Source organism: Tursiops truncatus, chromosome 4 (genome assembly GCF_011762595.2).
Source record: "Tursiops truncatus isolate mTurTru1 chromosome 4, mTurTru1.mat.Y, whole genome shotgun sequence".
NCBI lineage: Eukaryota > Metazoa > Chordata > Mammalia > Artiodactyla > Delphinidae > Tursiops > Tursiops truncatus.
This window is the reverse complement of record NC_047037.1, coordinates 92,167,047-92,173,269: the sequence shown is the minus strand read 5'-3', so window position 1 is coordinate 92,173,269 and position 6,223 is coordinate 92,167,047. Positions and strand designations below refer to the sequence as shown.

Here is a 6,223-nt window from a genome sequence, read left to right as displayed (position 1 = left end):
AAAATATTAAATTACTAGCACTTAATTTAAGCATTTCTTTTTATATTGTACAATGCCAGTTTTAACTGGAAATATAAAGGCACTAACTCATTTAAAGAATTACTGAAATTATACAATTTGTATTCCAGAGTTAATCCCTGGAGGGTGCCTCAAAATGACTAGAAAAGACAATGAAAACTAGATTCAGGAAGGTTGGAAGGCAGAAAAGATGCCCTGCCGGGCATTGAGTCAGCAGGGGGAGTGCTCCCTTGGGAACTGGTATACTCATGGGGCCAGTGCAAACACTTATTTGTGCCTAGGGGCCCCTGCCTGTGGCTCAGGACATACGTGCTGGGCAACTTTGCCTGCCTGCTGCTAGACTGATATATTGCAACCTGAAGCGGGGGAGGGGTGGTGGTGATCTGGAAAAGTCGAGCCAGGCACCTCCTCTTCCCATAGGCCTGCCGCCCCAACCATGGTGAACAGGCAGTATCCAGGGTCTTTAAATCCCTGTGCATGCACGGATGCATCCTCCGTACTCAGGATGCACTGGATCAAGGGTGGGCTAGCGGCTTTCTCCCACCCATACCTAGTCTCAGCCTGCCCACCCTCTGGGTGCACGTGTAACTGTCAGCCTAGGGTGAGATGGCTGCCACCGCAACCCATCCAAGGCCTTTGCGTGGGGAGAAGGGCAACAGCAAACAAAGGCCTCTCCCAACTAACACAACCTAGTCGCCGCCCCAGGGAGAGAGTAACATCCTTCCTGGATGGGGAGGCTGGGCAAGGGTATGGGGTGTCAGGGACAGTAGATGGCATAGAACCCATTCCCAGGAGGCAGGGAGGTGGCAAGAGACAGGATTGAGCACAAACCAAGACTTCAAGGGCCTGCTGACTGCTCCATTGTCTCATAGGACTTCACTTACCAAACGTAAGATCTAAGATAACATTATTAAGAGTTTCAAGACAACAATGAGAAGCAATCACAGGCCATTAAGCCAGAGTTCCTTGTGTGGTTTCTGAGCATAGGGCTTTGTGTGTTTGCACTGGCTGTGTATCCATGAAGATGATCTTGTGTGGAAGGATTTGAAAGAGCTCATTGGCTAGGTGCACGTATGTTGGTTTACGCTTTGTAAAGCCAAATCCATTAGCACAGCTTAAATGGGAGACATTTCTCCGTGAATTTTGCATGTTTCTGCATATCTCGCAAGCAGAGGCACTGATTGCCTTGAATTCAAGACCATTTTTTCAAGGATGTCTGGATAGTGAACAGCCTTGAAAGACAGAGATATTGGATTTATCCAAAGCAAAGTGAAAGCATGCTTTTGCCCATTATGAAAGACCCAGATTACCGAATCTCAGGATTCCCCTCCTGAAAGCAGCTCATGATGTGGGCAGCTGTTATCTAGCCTTCCTCGTGTCTACCTGTGGGACCTGGATCTTAGAGAACTGCCCCTACCCCTACCCCAAAATGCTGACACTCTGGCTACCAGTCAGGCCATCATTCATCTCTGACCTAGGAATTGCATATCTTTTAACAGCATCCATTAATATGTGATAGACTAACTTGTTAACTAAGGTAAAAATTCTACTTCTTCTTTTCTTTTTTAAAATTTCTTTATTTTATTTATTTATTTTTGGCTGCATTGGGTCTTCGTTGCTGTGAGCGGGCTCTCTCTAGTTGTGGCGAGCCGGGGCTACTCTTCGTTGTGGTGTGTGAGCTTCTCATTGCGGTGGCTTCTGTTGTGGAGCACAGGTTCTAGGCACATGGGCTTCAGTAGTTGTGGCACACGGGCTTAGTTGCTCCATGGCATGTGGGATCTTCCTGGACCAGGGATCGAACCTGTGTTCCCTGCATTGGCAGGTAGATTCTTAACCACTGTGCCACCAGGGAAGTCCCAAAATTCTATTTCTTGATACTTTTCCTTCAGTTATGTCCTCTCTGATAAAGACTTTCCAAGAATAATTGAATTCGCAAAACACACTCTAAAATCCAGGTCATTGTCATTCCCCTGTTAGCAGATATAGTAAATGGAAACATCCTGTCTGGAAAAAAATAAAGCTTCTGGCTACTAAAACCGTGATTCACAAAGTGTGTTTCATTGGATCATAATCAGTGATACATACATACACATAAAGTCGCCTATATGATATAAATTCAAAGTAATGTTTTACTACAGAAGTTCTAAGATTAATGAAGTGTGCAAATTTTTTCTTCATACATCAGTAACATTTGAGCATTATTCTCAATAGAAGTGTATGTATTCACATGTAAATTGAATAACTCACTGTTGTGATAATGTTATATACATTATAAAAGACATAAAAATAAAATGAAATAGAAATATTATAAAAATAAATATTAAAAAATGTTCTCAAGTTTCCTTCCTACCTCCTATTGAATTATCTTGTGCACCCTATGACATTGATGTACCCCATTTGGAGACTGGTGTTTTAATGTGTTTGATATACATTACAAATCTGCAAAAGAAGATGTATTGTGTGCAGAGTTTCTCCAACATTTGTAACCATGGAAGTTTCCCCCTCCACTCCAGGAATCTTTTAAGATGAGTGTTTCTTAAAAGGTGCCTTAAAAATATTGATCTATTCTCCAAAGGTTGCAGACTGGTGACCTAGAGCAGTCTCATTTATTTCAATTGAGTTTGTATGACTTTATTAGCAATGTAGCTAGTCTCCAGTTTACCTACTCATAGTACTTCTGTTTACCTTAGAAATCTCCTTTACTCATTCATCTATCTAACATGTAAAGTTCTTTTAGTTTTTTTGTTTGTTTTTTTTTTTGCGGTACACGGGCCTCTCACTGTTGTGGCCTGTCCTGTTGCGGAGCACAGGCTCCGGACGCGCAGCCTCAGCGGCCATGGCTCACGGGCCCCGCCGCTCCGCGGCATGTGGGATCTTCTCGGACCGGGGCACGAACCCGTGTCCCCTGCATCGGCAGGCGGACTCTCAACCACTGTGCCACCAGGGAAGCCCTCTGTTAGTTTTTTACCACCACTTGGACTGGTTTTAAACATCACATGAAGTTCAGTGGGAAGCTTCACGGTCTTTGAGGAGCATAATTTCTTCAGAGTGAACAGATAATTTTGGTCAGGGAGAGTAGGTGATAGCTTGCTTGAGTTGGACCTACACCAAATCGTTGTGCAGGGTAAGAGAATAGTTAATGTCCCTCCCCACTACTGTTTTAGGATTTTTTGTGCCCAAAACAGGATATTTATGATTTTAACATTACAGCTTTAGCCTATGGCTGAGCTTGAGGAAGATAGTTGCTGGCTGATACAATAATTAAAGAATAAGAGACATTCGTTTGTCATTTCTCTTTTGTCACCAACCCCATCAGCAAGAGACACATTTTTCACACAAATTAAAAATGTTAAGTTTACTTCAGAGTTATCTTATTGGATTTCAAATCAGCTTAGAAAAGAAAAGAAAATTTAAATATTTCTCAAATTCTTACAATGAGGGTAAATTAAACATTTCAGAGTATAGTAACTGAATCATATTAATCCAGTGAAATTTGCATTGTTTCTGTGATCCAGTGAAAGAAAGGCAAGAAGAGAGAGAAATTACACAAACAACAGGGTTAGTGCCTTCTTTTACTTGAAACGTTTTCAAATGTTAGCAAGAAAGGGAAACATTTTGCAAGGTTTTGTGCCAACTGGAATTGTACTGACATTCATTCTATTCCCACAGGGAGAGAGTGGATGAGACAGTAATTGATTTCTTCCAAGAGGATCCATCACCCATGACTCTCACTGTTCTTATACATCATTAGTCAGACAAAAGAAAGTTTCCTAATGGGGTTTTAGATTCTCTTGAATCAAAAAAAAAAAAAAAAAAAAAGCATTTCCAGACCTTTTAATTATTAAATTTCAAAATTGTATGGTACATCATGTTTTTGTTATTCTCAACTAACCGATAAAGAGAGTCATTTAGCATGAAATTTAATTAAAAAGTGGAACTAATATTGGACAGAATCAAAATAGAAGGTCTAATGAATAAGGTATCTAGAATGAAGTTTTTGCCATAGGTACAGCACAGTTATGGAGTGGTCAAAATAGTGTAATTTAATTACCCTACATAGGGGAATGTATTGGAGACAGATGAAAGATAAGACATTTAAATGACTGAGCACCCGGAAGCTGCCCATTCCGCCAGCTTGCCGGCACCTGGAGTCCACGCTACTGGACTAAGGACACCTGCGTGTCTCCCGCGCTCTCCCCGCCGGCCCGTCACCCCTGCCTCGCGCCCGATGGTGAGCAGTGTGTTGTGCCGCTGTGTGGCTTCCCCGCTGCCGGACGCCGCAGCCACCGCCTAGCCGTCCGCCTCATCGCCAGCGTCCGTGGACCCTTGCGGCGGCACCGTCTGCGGGGGACCAGACCACCGGCTGCGCCTTTGGAGCCTTTTCCAGACTCTCGAAGTCAACCGCGAAGGCCGCCTGTGTGTCAACGACCTGACCATGGGACTTCGGCTCCTGGGACTGCACCGCACAGAGGGCGAGATCCGGAAAATTGTACAAGCTGGCGACAAAGACCTCGATGGGCAACTAGACTTTGAAGAGTTTGCCCATTATTTCCAAGATCACGAGAAGAAACTGAGGCTGGTATTCAAGAGTTTGGACAAGAAGAATGATGGATGGATCGACGCGCAGGAGATCATGCAGTCCCTGTGGGACCTGGGAGTCAGGATATCTGAACAGCAGGCAGAAAAAATCCTCAAGAGCATGGACAAGAATGGTACGACGACCATCGACTGGAACGAGTGGCGAGACTATCGCCTCCTGCATCCCGTGGAAAACATCCCTGAGATCACCCTGTACTGGAAGCATTCCACGATCTTTGATATGGGTGAGAATCTGACGGTCCCCGATGAGTTCACGGCGGAGGAGAGGCAGACAGGGATGTGGTGGCGACACCTGGTGGCTGGCGGTGGGGCGGGGGCTGTATCGAGAACCTGCACGGCCCCCCTGGACAGACTCAAGGTGCTCATGCAGGTCCACACCTCCCGCAGGAACAACATGTGCATCGTGGGTGGCTTCACCCAGATGATTCGAGCAGGAGGGGCCAAATCACTCTGGCGGGGCAACGGCATCAACGTCCTCAAAACTGCCCCCGAGTCGGCCATCAAGTTCATGGCCTATGACGCAGATCTAGTGTCTCATTGGGAGTGACCAAGAGACTCTGAAGATTCGCGAGAGGCTTTTGGCAGGGTCCTTGGCAGGGGCCATCGCCCAGAGCAGCAGCTACCCGATGAGGTCTTGAAGACCCGCATGGCCCTGTGCAACACAGGCCAGTACTCGGGCATGCTGGACTGTGCCAGGAAGATCCTAGCCAGAGAGGGCATGGCCGCCTTCTACAAAGGCTATGTTCCCAACATGCTGGGGATCATCCCCTACGCTGGGATAGACCTGGCCGTCTACGACATGCTCAAGAATGCCTGGCTGCAGTGCTATGCAGTGAACAGCGCACACCCCAGAGTGTTTGTGCTCCTGGCCTGTGGCACCGTGTCCAGCGCCTGTGGCCAGCTGGCCAGCTACCCACTGGCCCTGGTCAGGACCCGGATGCAGGCCCAAGCCTCCATTGAGGGCTCTCCGGAGGTGACCATGATCAGCCTCTTCAAACAGATTCTGTGGACCGAGGGGGCCTTTGACCTGTACTGGGGGCTGGCCCCCAACTTCAGGAAGGTGATTCCGGCCGTGAGCATCAGCTACATGGTGTACGAGAACCTGAAGATCACCCGAGGCGTGCAGTCGCAGTGACAGGAGGGAGGCCAGCCTGCCCACGGACTCGCTGATCCTGGGCCTGCAGCCCCGGGGTGTGTAGCCATCTCATTCTGTGAATGTGCCAACACTGAGCTGACTTAAGCCAAGCTGTGAAAACCCTATAGGATGCACCTGCAAGGGTGGGGGCAGAGCCGGCAGGCCCACGGTGTTTGTCCTGCTGGCCCTGGCTGACCCTCGTGTCTGTCCCAAGGAAGACCTATGGGTGTTCCTCAGGGTCCAGGGCTTAGCAGAACACAGGCTCGCACGTGTGGGGACAGGACGTTTCCTGTGGTGCCTGCCGAATAGCTGGGCTGGGAAGCTGGCTTAGTTCTTCCATCGCGACCTCGCAGCCAGACCATTGGCACAGGGCACCTTCGGGCCCACCTTGCTTCCTTCCTTGCTGCTGTTTTAAATGGTAGGAGGAGGGCCCGCAGCCCACTCCCCACGCTGCTCCTCTCCGCTCAGTCC

At 47.6% G+C, this 6,223-nt stretch overlaps 1 pseudogene; it reads left to right on the top strand.

Annotated features, from left to right (window-relative positions):
- Positions 1–4,246: 4,246 nt before the first annotated feature.
- Positions 4,247–5,752, top strand: LOC101328173 (calcium-binding mitochondrial carrier protein SCaMC-2 pseudogene; annotated as a pseudogene).
- The last annotated feature ends 471 nt before the right edge of the window (positions 5,753–6,223 follow it).